Source organism: Schistocerca piceifrons, chromosome 7 (genome assembly GCF_021461385.2).
Source record: "Schistocerca piceifrons isolate TAMUIC-IGC-003096 chromosome 7, iqSchPice1.1, whole genome shotgun sequence".
Taxonomy (NCBI): domain Eukaryota; kingdom Metazoa; phylum Arthropoda; class Insecta; order Orthoptera; family Acrididae; genus Schistocerca; species Schistocerca piceifrons.
The window spans coordinates 385661238-385680783 of record NC_060144.1 but is presented as its reverse complement, the minus strand read 5'-3'; the positions used below and the strand labels follow the sequence as shown (position 1 = coordinate 385680783).

The window sequence follows — 19546 nt, the reverse complement described above, 5'->3', positions numbered from 1 at the left end:
AGTGTACATGGCTGCCTCTGCTCCTAGTGATGATGGTGATGATGATGACGATGATGATGATAATGATGATCGGTGATGATGTAGGTTGATCTTCGCTGATGATTCCCCCAATTTCGAAGTATGGTAAACACTTTTAATCAGGAGACATTTCGGCACATGCTTCTCTGCAGTGTTTAACTCTTTTTCTCGACCCGCTTGCTATGACAGTGGCGTTGTGTGTGCTACTGGAACATTAGGATGATAATTTAGTAAATTATGTGGGAGTGTCAGCATGCTGCTTTTAAGAATGAGATAGCAGCAGTTAGATACAGTAGATCATAATCGGTCCTGGAGACCTACTGCTAAAATCCACTTTCCGATCAAGTTCAGCTTTAATGTCTCTCTCACCTCTCATATCTCTCTCTCACTCTCTCTCTTCGTTATTCCCATTTTGGAATCTGCACAATTGTAATTAAGCACTACTATACGTCTTTCAGAAGATTTGTCGACCTATATAAAACTTATGACAATATAAAGTGGTTAAGGAAACGCTACAGGAAAATGCAGTTAATAAACAATATGTATAAGAAATAAGAGGAACAGTGGGAATGGTAACTCAGAGAGAAGTACTCGGATTAAACAGGCTATAAGGCAGGAATGCACTGGATCATGTCGTGATACACCGTCATCCAGGCCAACGGATGCTTGGAAAAAGCAACTTGCCACAGACGCAGGCTGATGGTGTTGGGACACTATTATGTTAGGTGGGGGTAGGGGTGGGTGAAAATTCACCTAGTCTTCTGTGGATTATGCGAACATTATTGCAGAGCAGCTGCATACCTTCGTGCAGGATGACAGCCCGTGACATAAGGCCAGAATTGTATTACAGTGGTTTGAGAGGCAAGTAGATGTCTTGATCACCTGATCTGAACCTGATGCAACACATCTGGAACGCTATCGGTCGCTAGTTCTCTCCCCCCCCCCCCTCTCCATAAACCACCGGTCCGTAATTTAGGGGAATTGCGTAACATGTGTAGAGATATGGTGTCACACACCTCTCGAAACCGACGAACGAGTTGCTGAGTCCATGCCACGCAAAATCGCTGCTATACTGCGTTCCAAAGGTAGGCCAGTACGCAGTTTTAATACAGTGGCGTTCAGAACTTAAGAACGAACGTAACTTGGGCGTTATGTATAACTGTCAAGTTATCATAGCTCGAGGAACCTGGATCATACATAGAAAGAACTGTTACAGTGTATTACAGAAGGTAACTGAAAGAAATCAGCGATGACATACTTTTATTCAAAGGTAATAATTACACTGTAGTGACCACGATTCATGACAGTCCCCTGGACATTACAAAAGGCGGGACGTGGGTCTTTATACCAGAAAAAAAATGGTTCAAATGGCTCTGAGCACTAAGCGACTTAACTTCTGAGGTCATCAGTCGCCTAGAACTTAGAACTAATTAAACCTAACTAACCTAAGGACATCACACACATCCATGCCCGAGGCAGGATTCGAACCTGCGACCGTATTGGGCGCTCGGCTCCAGACTGTAGCGCCCAGAACCGCACGGCCACACCGGCCGGCTTATACCACAGGCAGCAGCGCAAGCTCTACAGCGTGCTCCCTTGTTGGCCAAAGTCTGGCTGGGTGTTTCTTCATCCAAGTCCACCACCGCGATTTACAACTTCTGGATGATCGTTGGTGCATGTCTACGTGGTGCCATACATCATCGAAATGCATGTGCCTCGTGGAATTTAAATCGGAGGAACGAACAGGTCACCCCACTCGTTCGAAGATCTCCTGCACAATTCGATGCCGTCAGGTATTGTCGCCCATAAAAATGAAGTCAGGGCCTAATGCAGCCCCGAACAGACGCACATGTCTGACGAGTACAGTTTACAACAACGTTGACTACCGAGGGCTTGGCGATCAGTACCTTCCTGCAACGTTATGTCTCCCTACCCGATACCACCGGGATCACCTAAACGATCGTGTTCGACATTGCTCCTGGTTGCATTACGTGTCGCTATCTCTCGCCATAAGCATTATCAAATGTGATCTTTTTGGTAGTCTCGCTGTTTTGGTGTGGGACAAAGTCTAGCACATATGTCCCGTCACCAGCTCAACAAAATGCCTGAAGATGGAAAGAGAAAGTGTCACTTTTCGGATGATTACACAAAAGAGTGGTCCTTTGTCAAGACAGGACGCACGAATCAGGAAGCGTTGTGTGAGATTTGTAGCTGTTCCATCTCAGTAACCCACAGAGGTAAGGCAGACCTGAGGCATCACAGTTCTAGGAAGAATCATACAAACAGATTAGCGGTGGCATCGACATCAAAGCCTATTTCTGTATTCATGATTAAAGAAGACATCCAGGAAGACTTGCTCGTTACTGCTGCAGAACTAACGACAGCTTATAAAGTTGTCAAGCATCGCCGGCCGCGATGGACGAGCTGTTCTAGGCGCTTCAGTCCGGAACTGCGCGACTGCTACGGTCGCAGGTCCGAATCCTGTGTGTGATGTCCTTAGGTTAGTTAGGTTTAAGTAGTTCTCTCTTTCAAATTCTGAAGGTGGCAAGGGTAAAATACAGGGAGCGAAAGGCTATTTACAATTAGTACAGAAAGCAAATGGCAGTTATAAGAGTCGAGGGACATGAAAGGGAAGCTGTGGTTGGGAAGGGAGTGAGACAGGGTTGTAGCCTCTCCCCGATGCTATTCAATCTGTGTATTGAGCAAGCAGTAAAGGAAACAAAAGAAAAGTTCGAAGTAGGTATTAAAATCTATGCAGAAGAAATAAAAACTTTGAGTTTCGCCGATGACATTGTAATTCTGTCAGAGACAGCAAAGGACTTGGAAGAGCAGTTGAACGGAATGGACAGTGTATTGAAAGGAGGGTATAAGATGAACATCAACAAAAGCAAAACGAGAATAATGGAATGGAGTCGAATTAAATCGGGTGATGCTGAGGGAATTAGACTAGGAAATGAGACACAGTAGTAGATGAGTTTTGCTATTTGGATAGCAAAATAACTGATGATGGTCGAAGTAGAGAGGATATAAAATGTAGACTGGCAATGGCAAGGAAAGCGTTTCTGAAGAAGAGAAATTTGTTAACATCGTTTATTGATTTAAGTGTCAGGAAGTCGTTTATGAAAGTATTTGTATAGAGTGTAGCCATATATGGAAGTGAAACATGGACGATAAATAGTTTAGACAAGAAGAGAATAGAAGCTTTCGAAATGTGGTGCTACAGAAGAATGCTGAAGATTAGATGGGTGAATCACATGAAGAGGTATTGAATAGAATTGGGGAGAAGAGGAGTTTGTGGCACAACTTGACTAGAAGAAGGGATCGGTTGGTAGGACATGTTCTGAGGCGTGAAGGGATCACCAATTTAGTACTGGAGGGCAGCGTAGAGGGTAAAAATCGTAGAGGGAGACCAAGAGAAGAATGCACTAAGCAGATTCAGAAGGCTGTAGGTTGCAGTAGGTACTGGGAGATGAAGAAGCTTGTACAGGGTAGAGTAGCACGAAGAGCTGCATCAAACCAGTCTCAGGACTGAAGACCACAACAACAACAACAACAAGTACTTCTAAGTTCTAGGGGACTGATGACCTCAGATGTTAAGTCCAATAGTGCTCAGAGCCATTTGAACCATTTGTCAAGCATCATCAATCCTTCAGCTGTCTTGACTGTACGTAAAATCGAATGCCGCAATGTATCTTGACTTCAAAGGCGCCGAAAAGTGGTCTACGGCCGGGACCAAAGCTACACCGATTGTTAAATATATTTTCGCACCATACTCTGGTGTCCGAATGCAAGAAGTGTCATTTCACGGCATAGGCACCCATGTATCGAACCACAAGGCTGAAAAGATGTTACCATTAGTTGTTCAATACTGAAACTGACGAAATCCAATAGAAGCTGTTGAAGTTAGTTTCGCTGAATAACGAAACATCGGAGACAATTTCAAAGTTATGTCTAGACACGTTAACACAACTGCATATTCCATTAGATAAATTAATCGGTTTTTGTGGAGACAATACCAATACCAGCTTCGGAGAACTTCATCGACGCGATCAGTGGAGTATGTTTCACCAAACTGAAGAAGAACTACGACAAAATGTAGAAGGAATTCGATGCCCTGTCCATATTCTCCACAGTACTGTATCAAGTGCTGCTGAATTCTTAACTGTCAATACAGAAATAATCGTCATGAAAGTAATTATTTTTCAATATACACTCTAAAGATAGAGAAGCTCAAAGAATTCTGCTTATACATTGATGTCAATCATCACTCTTCTATCTCACTAAAAAACAAGATGGCTGCCGTTAATGGCCGCAGCTGACAGAATTCTTAAGCTTTAGATTCCATAAGACAACTTTTTGACGCCGAAAACAGCCACCTAAAATATTTAGTATATATATAAATCGTGGAGAAGAAGATAGTTTCGATAACTGAAAAAAGAAACATATTAATCGACACTCAAAGATGTCTGTATGAATGGAAGACTGCCAATTTTATTAGCATGCAAACCAAGATGAATTTGAACAAGTTAAAGAATGGAAACCCTAACCAAGATATAATTAATTTGATTTTGAAACTTGAGAAAGAGACAGTGGCTTTCTATACCACAGCATTTTATTACTTAGAGAAGTGGACTGTTTCTTTTAATAAATATCAATTATTTGATTGGATGACGCTATCTGAAACCCTGAATTGGGTGATGATTGAAAACACTATTATATACCTGGCTAAAAATGATGTGAACATTTCAGGCGAGAATTTTTTTCAGGAATATATGAATCTGAAGATCTTTTTAGAAACTAAATGTGTTTTTGAAGAATGAAAGTCTAAACATCCGCGGAAGAAGGGTGGAATTACTTTCTTAAGGAAAACGAAAATCCTAAGTGCAAATTCCAACTGCTAAATTTTTTTTATTATTTATTTTGAGCTTTTCCTCGTTACAGAGGCTTATCTCCAACACAATAATTTACTCAGAAATTGCTGTACAAAGAATAAACGTTCTTAAGCTATATTTTCAAAATATTCCTCCAAGTGTTTCGATCTTGTGTGTCCTCTTCCTCTGCGCCCATTCTCCTCATCGTGTGCTGTACATTTTGGAGCCAGGTGGTCATAGGTCGTCCTCTTCTTCTTCTCCCCTCCGGTTCCCACTCCAGTACCAATTTTGGTATTCTGGCTGCCTCCCTTCGTCGTACATGCCCGTACCACTGTAATTTCTTCCTATCCATTATGTCATACATTCATTCTTTTATTTCCATTCTCCTTATTATTCCGGTGTTCCATATCCTCTCTTTCCTGGTGATTCTTGCTGATCTTCTCCAGAAGTCCATCTCTAGGGCTTGTAATTTTTTAATGTGCTTCACGTTAATTGTCCAGGTCTCCGTTCATTACAGAACCACACTCTCTAATATGTATCTGTATATTAATTTTTTAGTTTTGCTCATTACATTCCTTCTCCAGAAGACTGAGTTAGGCATCCCAATGACCTTCCGTTCGCTACTAATTCTTTTATTGATTTCTGACTCTGATTTTCCCTCGGTTTCTAAAATGGATCCCAAATAACAGAAAGTGTTTGTCTTTTTGATTTCCTTTCCTTCAATGTATAGCTCATCTGAATCATTCGTCAAGTATTCTATTTTTTGGTAATTAATCTTCAAACCTCAAGTTTTGTATGCTACTGCTAGTTGATTGCACATATAGTTAGCATCCTCCCCATCTTGTGCTAAGACTGCTTGATCATCAGCAAACAATAAATGATGTAGGTAAACTCTGTCTCTTATTTCCAATCCCATTCTATTACATTTACGAGACCATGTTCTAAGGTTAATATCTATATAGGTTTTAAACAATGATGGTGACATGGGACAGCCCTGTAAAAGGCCTTTGCTTGTTCTAAATTTCTGTGAAAGTTTGTTGCCAACTTTCACTTGACAAATGTTGAATGCTAAAATTACGCGAGTATTTTTTCCTATTGCCGCACCCAACGCCACTGTCCAAAGAGTGTTTTTGCTGATGTCGGCCCAGTGGACTGATGAATGAAATTGACTGCTTCCAGAGACCGTGGAATCAATCTTAAAGTTCCAGTTTAACTACAAGTTGACTTCCATCTAGTTTTACGAATATGTAAAAGGGATTAAAGACTTTCTGAAAAAGGTGAACTCTTCCTAAAAGTATGATGTACCAACTACTTCCGTCGCAGCAAGTTCCATGTTAATTGTATTCTAAATAGCCGGCGACCACCGACCAGTTGCCAACCGCTCAGGAGGACAACAAGAACTACCACAAGAACTGCTTGCCAACCTTATGGGCAGCATGGAAAAACGTTCCAGAGAATGCATTTCACCCTATTAAGAACCGCGTCCCAAATTTTTTAACGTCCAGGGGACCATCATAAATCGCAGTGACCTCAGTGGTATTATTGTCTTTGAATAAATCTGTCATATCTGTTAGTCTCATTGCGAATTTCTTTCTGCAACCCTCTGTACTGTAATGTAGCAAATGGCTCTAAGCACTATGGGACTTAACATCTGAGGTGTTGTCACCTAGACTTAGAACTACTTAAACGTAACTAAACTAAGGGCATCACACACATCCATGCCCGAGGCAGGATTCGAACCTGCGACCGTAGCAGCCGCGTGGTTCCGGACTGAAGCACCCAGAACCGCTCGGCCACCACGGTCAGCTGTAATGTAGCATTTCTTTCTATATACGATCCAAGTTTCATCGAGTTTTGTTATTTGGCAGTGACACGTAATGCGAAAGTTACTTTAGTTCTTCAATGGTCACTCCAGTGTGTATCAGAACGGTCTATTTTATTCTAATTACGAATTCTGACGGATAAATTGCAATATTGAGTGTGTGGCGTAGTAAGACGCAATCCCAACAAGATCACGCAGACGCATCTTAAAAACATTATAAGTAATTTCCAGCGAGTTAATCTGTGGGGAATGCGTGTTTCGTTTCTCGATTCTCTGCCTTCAGCTGATTTGGGCTCCTCAGTGCTGACGGGCAGTTGAACCGTCGATGTAGAGTCGGAATTGGGATTCTTTCTCCAGTAAACGGTATAACTCCCTGTTTTCTGCGTGAAATGGAGAAACGTTGTACTGTTATCGCTTTATTTCAGAAACATTTGTTTCATAGTATCGTTTCGACGACAGTTATTGTTGGCCCGCGAAACAAATCGTTTTTATTTCCACGCTAAAGGTACATAGACGCAGTTTCGCCGACCGCTTGCAGTTATTCTTTTCAAATTTGTGGGTACCCTTTGCAGTAACTGTCTCGTGGCGTGGGAACAGTTCGAGTGTAGATGTACGCCAGCAGAGAACGGCGCGCTCGAACACCCAGAAATTCATACGAACGATCTCTACAGCTTTTTTTGAAGTCTGACATTTCTCCTACTATTCTTTCGTCAACTGTTAGTCCATTTCTGGCAACTCTGTTTCAGATTTCATCAATGTTATTAAGTCTTTATACTCTGGCAATATTAGATCACCATGTTGTTCATTGCAGAGAATCTGAAGGTGAGGAATTCCTCAACATAAACTGACTGTATTCAGATACCATCGATAACTTTTTGTAGTTACTTGGGAATGATATGTGAATGTTGCATCTATGAGAGTAAATAAATAATGGCAAATTGTCTTCTGTATCACAGGTTGACACAACTGACTTAGCAATGACAAGCCTTTACACGACTGTGGTTGTAGTGTTTTAAGCCGTGTCGGTTCAGTGAACAGCTTTAATCGTAGTGATTTTAAGGGATTTTATTACGAGTACCCTGTGCATCAAGGAAAATATGAGGGGAGTGTCTTCTTTTCTGTTCTCTGAATGGGTTAAAACTGAGGAGACTGTTTGCCGAATGCTGCTGCATTATCGTGAGAGCTGTTTTAATGGATCACTTTAAAATTGGATATTTGCGAGGAAGAGAATTCTGGTACACCGCTCACTTCAAAAATGGACAGGAACATTGAGACAGCTGGGCGAATGATTCGTGGTGATTTTCGTGTCAGAATTGATGATACCGCACGTGAGTTGAAAATTAACCATCGTTTAGCATTTTCAATCGTCCATCAATATTTAAACTGTTCCAGCGTTTGAGCTCGCTGAGTACCACTGAACTGACAAACAGGAGCGTATGGAAGTATCAGAAAGACATTTAAGGCTTTTGAAGAGGAGGGAGAAAATTTTCTCAATCTCACTGTAACACTTGATGAGACGTGAATCCACCACTACGAATGTAGTGTATGCGGCAGAGCATGGTGTGGAAACATGCATCTTTGACTCCAGCAAAAAAAAATATTAAAAAAACAAGCTTCTACAGAAAGGCTGATGATACTGTTTTGAGATAAAAAGAATATCAGTGAGATGTGAAAGAGCTACGGCAGATTCATTACACTCCTAAAGGTCAAACAGTGAATAGCGACAGCTGTCGCGAGATCTGAAACCCTAAATCGAAAATGCAGAGGACAGGGCAGCTTTCAAAACTTATAATTTTGCTTTAGGATAATGCCCGTCCTCAAACAGCTGCGAAAACAGTCCAGTGCATTGAAAATTGTGACTTTGAACTGATAGAGCACCCACCGTACAGACCTACACGGTCCGATGAAAGAGCTCTTGCACGAATCCTAGTTTTCGTCGAATCAAAAGTGGAGGAGGCGCAAGAGTAAAATGTACACTGTGACACCAAGTTTGTTACAGGACTCAATTAGTATAGAATACAAGACATTCAGAATCTGTATTTTTACAGAAAAAAAAGGTTGTCACCTAATGAAATGTTGCTATAAAGTGTTCCGTGTGTGTGCTAACGTCACAATGTAAAATACTGCAGCGTTTCGGCCGCTATAATAGGTAAGCTTTAACAGGTTGACTGTCTACTAATATTGAGCAAGCAGTAAAGGAAACAAAAGAAAAATTCTGAGTCGGAATTAAAATTAATGGAGAAGAAATAAAAACTTTGAGTTTTGCCGATGACATTGTAATTCTGTCAGAGACAGCAAAGGACTTGGAAGAGCAGTTGAACGGAATGGACAGTGTCTTGAAAGGAGGATATAAGATGAACATCAACAAAAGCAAAACGAGAATAATGGAATGGAGTCGAATTAAATCGGGTGACTGAGGGAATTAGATTAGGAAATGAGACACAGTAGTAGATGAGCTTTGCTATTTGGAGAGCAAAATAACTGATGATGATCGAAGTAGACAGGATATAAAATGTAGACTGGCAATGGCAAGGAAAGGGTTTCTAAAGAAGAGAAATTTGTTAACATCGAGTGTAGATTTGAGTGTCAGGAAGTCGTTTCTGAAAGTATTTGTATGAAGTGTAGCCATGTATGGAAGTGAAACGTGGACGATAAATGGTTTAGACAAGAAGAGAATAGAAGCTTTCGAAATGTGTGCTACAGAAGAATGCTGAAGATTAGATGGGTAGATCACATAACTAATGAGGAGGTATTGAATAGAATTGGGGAGAAGAGAAATTTGTGGCACAACTTGACTAGAAGAGGGGATCGGTTGGTAGGACGTGTTCTGAGGCATGAAGAGATCACCAATTTAGTATTGGAGGGCAGCGTGAAGGGTAAAAATCGTAGAGGGAGACCAAGAAATGAATAAACTAAGCATATTCAGAAGGATGTAGGTTGCAGTAGGTACTGGAAGATGAAGAAGCTTACAGAGTATAGAATAACATGGAGAGCTGCATCAAACCAGTCTCTGGACTGAAGACCACAAGAACAATATTAACTAATGGTCCGGTACTAGCACACGCATATATATTAATGGTTTAGTAAAGAAGAAATTTTCTTTGAATTTCCTACTCTCCTACTAAGTGTCCTTAGGCTCTTTTATGCAACTGCTTACAGATTATTTCGATATATACAACTACAGTTGCTGAGAATGGATAAAATACTAAAACTAAAAGTATCCAAGCACTTTTTGAACAGAAATTTTTTCTTGTCGATGAAGTGAGAGACAAGAAGAAGACTCAACTTGTGTTGATTATTTCGTCGGCTGAAGCTCCTCAGATACGGTGGATTTGCAACAGATGAAAAGAAAAACCGAATTTGAAAACGTCCACATGATGCAAACTGCCGATACACTACAGGGAAGACAAACTGCACACGACACGGTGCGGCTATGCTTAAATAAGACGAAAAGTGTTGTGATCATCTAACGTACTGTATTCTAAAACAGACGAACGTTTGTGTGTAGTAATTTATGAAGTTTATGAAGGTATAGAATAATTTTCATTTCGAAGCGGTTTTCTTCAGAGCTACCACTACTTAAGTCCGCATATGTTCGTACAGTTTACGTTATGAGGGTTCCGTTTTGAACAAATTACAGTTTTTTTCCTGCTTAACCATACGTGACTCGTACACCATCATCATTGGGTTGCACTGTATTCAATTTTAAAACACAAGTAAATTTTAGATGAAAACGTATTTCTGAGAAGCAGCCGTGCAGAGTTCTAGGTCAGTCTTTGGTGCGACTGACGGTCTGCGGTTCAACTCTCCGGTGCATCCTGAACATACTCAATATACTGAGATCTGGAGACGATGTTAGTTGGCCCATCAGGGGAATTACAGACTAATCATGCACGAGAACAGGTGCTTCACTATAAGTTCTATTAACCTTTACAAATAAACTTCGGAAGGCAACGTATAGAGCATGGCAGAGGGTACTAAGCCTTTCGCTTACTGGTCAAGGCAAAAATGATAATAGGCGCCATGGTCTCTTCCGTTCTCATGATTCTTGCTCGAGATGTACGTTTCTCTAAACTCATTCAATAAAGTTTCGCGAGAATGCGGCCATTCTTCCGAAGATTCCCGTTGAAGCTCCCCGAGCATCTGTATTCCACTTACGTATGGGCTTTACCAAACTATTAGTACACCAGCAGCGTGTATCTCAGTTTGTTCGATGTTAGCTGTCACGCCAACTTGATAAGGACTTCCACACTGGTACACTGCTCTACAAAGGGGTCACACTAGCAACTTATATGCGATTTCCTTTATGGAGATACTGTAGTTTCCTGGATCTCTTCCAACAAATCTAAGTCTCCCATACGCCTTGCTAACACTGATGTTACATCCCGTTTCATATAGCTTCTTAGTGTTACTCCTAAATATGTAAGATGGATATAATTTTCCACCTTACAAGCACTCATCCACATACTTTGCCGTAAACTACAACCACAATTAGATATCATTTGATAGGTTGTACATAGTATATATGAATATTTAAAGGAGACTGACAATGTCACGTACGCCTTGTAAATAATTGTTAACGCTTATGGCATGAAAGGTGACAGAGTGTCTTTATTATAAAAACGGCGTAATGAATGATTGCCTATACTAGTAGAGGTTGAAACGCCAGTGGAGATGAAACGGCAGGCAGAACTCAAGCTCTGGGTGGAAGGCCCGCACAGCTGTTGGTCCTGCTTAAACACAGGAAGTAGCTAGTCAGACGTCGTGGCACCTGAGCTCTGGAGCACAATAGGGTGACGCGCGGCCGCTATTGTGGTAGGGCCAGAAGGATAACCTGATAATACTTCCGATCTCTGCAAATCTTGGACGCAGGTGAGAGGAACGAGGAAGTGTCACCTCGGAAACCACGCAGGCTGGGTTATTTCCAAGGACTTTTATTCAGAAGCGTAGCATTGTACGAGTATAGGTTTTTCCTCGCAAACTTCCCGCGTTGGACGCCAAAAGACTAATATATGGTTGGTCGGCGTTCGGAAGAATCTGTAGAGATAGGGATTCCGTGGTTTCGGGAATATGATTCGTTTCGGAATTGCTTGGGAGCCAGCGGTGGAGTTACGTGGTCTTCCATTGTGAGCGCCCGTGTGTGACGGTCGCTCGATATCAGCTTTGTTGGTACAGACGGACTTGCTGTCTATGCTCTCAGGAGAGTTTATAGCTAGAACAGTTAGGCACTGTACAGTTGCGAACCTATACGATTCTGGACTTCACCTCCGGGTTGGAAGTCGTCGTGGAGTACGCAGCGTTCAGTAATTGAGAGCACTTCCTTTTCCTATACTTATATTGAGACGTTATCTGAACTCCGTCCTTGTGGCAGGGGGATCGCGTTTCTCGTCTGTAGAACACAGAGACGATAAGACAGTATTGGAGTACATTAGTCAGAGGACCGCCTTTTGCCGTCCTAGTCTTTGAAAGAGTTTATTTGTGGCTGGAGTTCTTCCATCGTCGCAGAAGAGCACGAGAACCATCACTTGACGCACCACACGCAGTACATACGGCGATATAGCATATTGCTTCGGCTTATTAGGGCTACAAAAGCTAAACAGCTGTGATCACGTTAGTTCATTTCCACTGAGGTTCCACACCACCGTAGATCATCTTTGAAAACAGTGTCTTCTAGTGTTTGGTACATGGATGATGTCAGTCATTTCGCATTATTGACATTAGATCGCGCAGTCATAATAAGGGGCAGAGTTTGGCAATTGATTAGTAATCTTAATTAGGAAATGTAAACTTTGTAATATAAAGGTTTTTTTAATCTACAATAAATATATAAGCAGGAACAATAAATATATAAGCAGGAACTGCGTTTATCATTTAGTAGGATTAATTGCCTTTATCATTCATTCACGTTTTGATTGTAATTTATAGAATTAAGAGATCCTAAGATCTGCTTCAGGGGGTAGTCAGACAGGGCCAAATCTTCATTTTAGCGTTTATTATTTTCCGTTGCGCACATTCATTTTACACCCGCCTGGAGTAGCATCTTGGAAATATTTAAATGCTTTGTTGTGTCCCAGGTGTTCTGTTACAGGCATCGTAACACCAAGTACTCCTCACCAGTTAGTTTTCCTCTTTGCGTTAACAGTGGTGCCACAGAATTACCTGTAACATCCCTTGAGAGTTCTCTATTGATGCAGTCAATAATGGTGATACAGAACTACGTGTAACATCTCTTGAGAGTTCTCTATTGACACAGTAGCAGCAAAGAGGCATAATGCGTGACAGAGGCCGTTTTAGTTTTAGGGTGCAAAACGGATAAGATCGCAAACTGGTATCTGGAATGATGTAATATTAAATTATTACTAACAAATAGCCATAGCCTACAACTCAAGTGATTAACAAATAGAGAGCCTGATCCTCCCCCTATGCTGCTCAACTCCACCCACCCAAGTGTCCCAGTTATATAAAAGATGAAGATGGGAGAGGTTGCTTGATCCTCATTGGTCCACAGGAAAGCGATGGGTATCCTGCCATTTCATTGTGCTTCCATTGACTGAGATGGGGTTCCTGCCACTTCTATGTCATGTGACGCAATTGGCTAAGATGAGTGTGGGGTTCCCCTGGGTGACCATGATCAGTTTCCAGGAGAGAGAGGGAGAGGTCACAGCAAGCAGCCAGGTGTAACCTGACACAGGATGTTATCAGTATAACCTGATACTTAGGGGCAAGGCCATCTGAAAATGGTAGAGGTGACTTACAGTCGCAAAGTGGCCTCAGGCAGGTGTTCGGTTATAATTCCCAGAGTGTACGTCCCATAGAGGTGCATGAGAAATATTGTTCCCTGTCACATCATCATAACCATCATCACCACCAATAGAAGATATCTGACATCCACCGCTACAGAACTTGAAAGCCGTATGTTAGAAAATGTCTTTGAAATTGTCTATATTTACTCGAGTTATATGTCGCTGTGTTCTGCTCTTGCTGTATTCAGTATTAGGTGTCCTGCTTTCTCGGATTCTACGTGTTGTTCTCGGCTGTCCTGTTTCCAGAGTCGCTGGGTCCGCACGCATTGCTGGGACGCTGTCTGATGTTTCATTTCGATGACCATGTCCACGTTGCAACACATTGGAATTTGTGGTGAGACCATTGCCAGCAAACACGGCTTGGGTTAATATTTAGTTGTAGAGTTTCCAGCTCAGCAGACATGCCATATTTACCATTCGTTATTGCAAGAGAAAGGTTTAGTCCATGTTCAAGAACCAATATCAGTATTTCATTTATTCATCCATGAATGTAGGCAATGGTCGACCGTAACCTTCCACTTATTTAAAATTATTACAGTATTACTGATTGTATGAGTTTCCTTTATGTACTGATTTCCATGTTTTGTGGAAGTATCCGCGTGGTCTCTTGAAGGACTATTGTAACCTTGATATTGCAATTGCTCAATCGATTACTGAATGACTCGTGTTGTTATTCTATCGTTTTTTCTCGATTCGTGTTCCATTCTAAAGTCATTTATGAAATTTATACTGCTTTTAGGGTCGCTTCCCACGTGCTTAAATCTGCTGCTGATGTCGAACTACTAAGTGAGTTTTGTTTTCAGCAGAATCATTATTCAAACAAAATGCCATCAACAGCAGTTTTTCTTAATTCTTAGCAGGCACCTTACAGCCGTATAATGTAAGTTAGAGTTGCTGAGAAGTTAAGAAAAAAAAAAAAAGGTTCAAATGGAATGGCTCTGAGCGCTATGGGACTTTAAACATCTGGGGTCATCAGTCCCCTAGAACTTAGAACTACTTAAACCTAACTAACCTAAGGACGTCACACACATCCATGCCCGAGGCAGGATTCGAAACTGCGACCGTAGCGGTCGCGCGGTTCCAGACTGAAGCGCCTAGAACCGCTGGGCCACATCGGCTCGCAGAAGTTAAGAGACTTCACGCTGATTCTGAATATGTCTGGATCGAGTACTGTATTTCAGTCTCATTTGTGAATTGGTGTTAGGATATACAATTTGATCCTATATCCTTACTGCAGATGTTCTTTCTGTAAAGAAAGGAAGCTTAAGGATTTTTCCAGAAAACTGGAGCGATTATCATACTGAATTCAACTGAAATATTTTTCTAGGCCGCCTTTTACTCGTAACTGCACTATGAAAGCTCTCCATATTTCTGAGTGTATTTCAAATCGAAGACGGGTAGCGTTAACATTTATTTCTGGGTAAAAGTTATGCACGAAGTGCATTTTTACTAAAGTCAAATCATTTATGTACTCAGTTTAGTGCAAAAAAGTAGGTTGTTTCAACCTGCTCTAGACTTTGTTATTCCATCTTGTGTATGCTTGGTTCCCTAATGTCAATGTAGTGGAATTCTCACGCCTACAAATGCTTAAGATGACCCTGCCATCGACAACCTACACCTAGGGACTTCCATAAAACGAACTATCGTGTTTTGGTTTTACTTCACTTCAGTTCAGCACACCAAACCAGTCATTCCTGTCGGGATGCTACTGGAATGAATCACAGCGTGGATAATGCAAATTATTTATTTTCAAAAAACATGTAGAACCAAAAAAATGTGTAAATATAATGTACGCAATGTCAGATAATTTCGAGACTGGTAGAACGTACGTCTGATTTTCTTTAGACCACCCCTGTTATTAGATGGACAAAAGTTGACCGATAGTGATTAGTGGTGAGAAACGGAAGTCTTACACCCTGACAGGCACTTTCATAAACCGTTCAGTGGACGTGCAAATGGAACTTAACACATTTACTGTGAGTGTTCCCCTAACTGCTGAACTGGAGTTTGCGTTTCACCTATTGTAGTACGGGCAGCAGTAGTGCTGCACCGGTGATCTGCTCGCTGGAGCATGCAGATGACGTTTGTGGCGTACCTGCCCTTCTCTCCCTACATAGTGGAAGAAGTATGTCGTCTGCAAAACTCCTACGGCTGGAATTACCTCAGTGTAAGACAGAAAACGAGTCAAGATTTCTGTCTTCTCACTAGCAAGGAACAGAAATAAGGCTCAAGTATTCTTCCATAAAGAAGCACTTCACTATACTCAGGCTTCACAGAGAGCTAATTGTCACTCGAGTAAGCAGAATAACAACTCTCTCAAAGAGTAACGACTTCACACTCTGCCTATATTGAAAGCAACACTTTGCAAAATTCTCAACACTTTGCAAAATTCTCCACTACCAGATTCTCCACTGCGGCTCTCGCTAGCGGCGTCTCTAGATTGATCCCAGAGGGAACTGTCGATAGATCCCAGCAGAGAAGTGCCCTCGACTGATCCCCAGAGGCAGGTCAGTCTTCTCCACGCCTTACCCCTCTCCCTTCTGGACATGGGCGTCTACGTTTGCGCCCAGGTGAAGAATCCAAGTAGCCATAACAAAAACATTACCTCCCATTACATGGGTCATGAATCTGCTAGGAAATCATGTGAAGCTCATACTCCTTTCAGAAGATTTTCTTGAAGTTTACGTTTCCCCTCCTACACCGTTACTAATTTGCAAATCAAAAGCGCCTTTGCTTTCAGCAGGAAGCGCGCCCCCGAGCTTTCCGTGAGAAGTTCTCTCAGAGGCCAGCTCGCAACCATCGTTTATGACCCCATGTATTCCCTTGCACTAAAATGATGTCTTTTCGCCTTGTTCTACCTCCGATGCTCTTTCTGGACGTGCGCTATTCAAAAAATTTTTAAGTCCACCACAGTATAAACTCCCTCCCGCTCTGTCTGCGCTAGAGACCTGCAGCCTCCAGATTTGTAACCCGCCGCTTCCATGCTGTGCTATCTCTCCGGGCAGTAAATGTCCAGCCCTACAGAACATAACAAGTCTCTTCCTGCCGCTATTTAGGCAACAGCGGCTACTGACGAATGCGTGGCCCACTTCGTCCTTTCTGTCAGTGCTAAGCTCTAATTAACTCCCAGAAATGCAGTACTACAGAAATTGGTAGCACATAGTGCTAGGCGGTATCAGCCAGTGAAATGATTAATAATGTGATTGTATATCGTAAACAGTGATCTAATATAAATCTAAGACTATATTAAATGTATGGTGGCGAAATCTCACCGCCTTACAATACAAATTATAGAGGATAAAGCAAATAGGCGCTATTTACTGTGTCGTATATATTTTCTCGGTAAAATAAATGTGTATTATGTACTGAAATATTTGGACGTCAATTTTCCTATTCTTGCCGTTTTTAGGAGTGTAACACATTTATCTCACGACCTTTAACAAGAACTTCCACTATGACTTCTGCTTTGGTCATTAATGAACTCTGTTATGTTTGTTTGTTCCTACTTTTTGTTACTATATACAGATTTTTTCGAAAAGAGGATTGCCCATCATAACCTCACTTTCACCGTTCAAATGCTGAACTGCACAGCAGACAGCTCTCATAACACACACAATTTTGGCGCTGATGTGTAAACGAAGACGCTGAAGATTAGATGGGTAGATCACATAACTAATGAGGAGGTATTGAATAGAATTGGGGAGAAGAGAAGTTTGCGGCACTACTTGACTAGAAGAAGGGATCGGTTGGTAGGACATGTTCTGAGGCATCAAGGGATCACCAATTTAGTATTGGAGGGCAGCGTGGAGGATAAAAATCGTAGAGGGAGACCAAGAGATGAATACACTAAGCAGATTCAAAAGGATGTAGGTTGCAGTAGGTACTGGGAGATGAAGAAGCTTGCAGAGTATAGAGTAGCATGGAGAGATGCATCAAACCAGTCTCAGGACTGAAGACCACAGCAACAACAATGTAAACGAAAATGACGACTCGAGACAGTGCAGGAATAAAACGCCAGGGGCGCTGCAGTAGAATACTTGTCTCCAGTGCTCAATTGAGACATGAAAGTCAATAGTGTAAAAGGGGCTGTAGCACTGCTACTCCATAGACTTCCAGCGAAACGTTTGTTGGCGGACCAGGATAATTTCTAAGCGCTACCGAAGATATTATCAATCAAAATAGGAGTCGCCAGCCTCACTTTGACCTGTCAGACGGAGTTAAAATGTGACTAACTGACAACCTCAGCTGCCGACAGGTGTTGTTATACCTCGATGTGGACAGCTGAAAATGTGTGCCGCGACCGGGACTCGAACCCGGGATCTCTTGCTTACATGGCAGACGCTCTATCCATCTGAGCCACCGAGGACACAGATGAATAGCGCGACTGCAGGGACTTATCCCTTCACGCTTCCCGTGAGACTCACATTCACAACTGTCCACAATTCTACATATGTATTGTACCTTATAGACATTTGCCCATGTAAGCAGGAGATCCCGGGTTCGAGTACCGGTCGGGGCACACATTTTCAGCTGTCAACATCGAGGTATAACAACAACACCTGTCGGCAGCTGAGGTTGTCAGTTAGTCATAATTTATTCCAGGGAACAGCTGCACGGTCATCAGCAGTAACTGTTCTTTCGAAAACAAGTTACTGTCTTCAAATATATAGTTAAAAGCTACCCAGCCATTGACCTTCGTCTGTGCGAATGCGCACAGGTTGCCCAAACTCTCACGGGAATCGCCAAAGCGTGCGCGAGTAATGAGTGGGTGGGCAAATGTCTATAAGGTACAATACATATGTAGAATTGTGGACAGTTGTGAATGTGAGTCTCACGGGAAGCGTGCAAGGGGTAAGTCCCTGCAGTCGCGCTATTTATCTGTGTCCTCGGTGGCTCAGATGGATAGAGCGTCTGCCATGTAAGCAGGAGATCCCGGGTTCGAGTCCCGGTCGGGGCACACATTTTCAGCTGTCCACATCGAGGTATAACAACAACACCTGTCGGCAGCTGAGGTTGTCAGTTAGTCATAATTTATTCCAGGGAACAGCTACACGGTCATCAGCAGTAACTGTTCTTTCGAAAACAAGTTACTGTCTTCAAATATGGAGTTAAAATGGCCACTGCCTCTATACCACTAATCCATGCCGTACAGCAATCTGACTGCTTTCAAAAATACTCGAAGATTCAATCACTGCATTATACTACGAATACCGCATCAATCACTACAACGTCACCAACCAGTTTCTACCATATCCTCTGTTAACAATACTGGATCACACTCCAAAGGCGAAGAGGACACGGACATGCACAAGATGTGGGGTCACGATTATTTCTCATAGTAACTCCACGTTTAAATCTCGCAGAATGTGTCAATCAGAGAGTGTTGTTCTGCCCCAGAGCTATGAAATTATACGGAATTGATATAAATGATACGCAATCTCGCATGATAGGAACTTAGTTAGCATTACAGTACAGGGTATTACGATTTATTTATTTCACCTGACGTTCCAATTAGTAGTAGACCGTGACCCCATGTCGGGAACACAAGCTTGGCTGCGCGGCCGCGGACGCTTACATTCTCTGGGCCAAGTCACAAGCGCGAGGCCGGTCGGGCAATCCCAGCGCCCTCGGACACAATGCGCGCCCGGGAACATTAGCGGAACGGCTTTGGTCCGAAGCACAGCTTGCTTTCCCCGTTTACCAGTTTACTGTAAGGAAATTCCCAACCCAGAAGACTGTCAGACGTATACACCTGACGCCCCTTGAGAGAGCAGGTTGCCCTCAAACATAGGATTTTTTTTCACTTTTAGCAACGTGAGAAAGAAACCAGAGGTTCGTTTGAGCAGTTACCAGACAGCGCCAGACAACAGGGTGTACTGGGGATGCGCAGCTACGATGACGCAGGCAGCCCATGCTTCGTGCTTGCTCTGCTCATACGCTTTTCGTCGCATTTCTGGTGGAATTTCATGCGTGGTGGGGCATCACGTGACCATGTGCAGCCCTGCGGCATGTTGTTGAGAGGACATGCAGAG

The 19546-nt window shown here is 42.4% G+C and overlaps 1 non-coding gene across 1 annotated transcript; it reads left to right on the top strand.

Moving 5' to 3' along the window:
- The first annotated feature begins 18397 nt into the window (after nucleotides 1–18397).
- Nucleotides 18398–18471, top strand: Trnat-ugu. Its single transcript has one exon. It is a non-coding gene; the product is annotated as a tRNA-Thr (tRNA).
- The last annotated feature ends 1075 nt before the right edge of the window (nucleotides 18472–19546 follow it).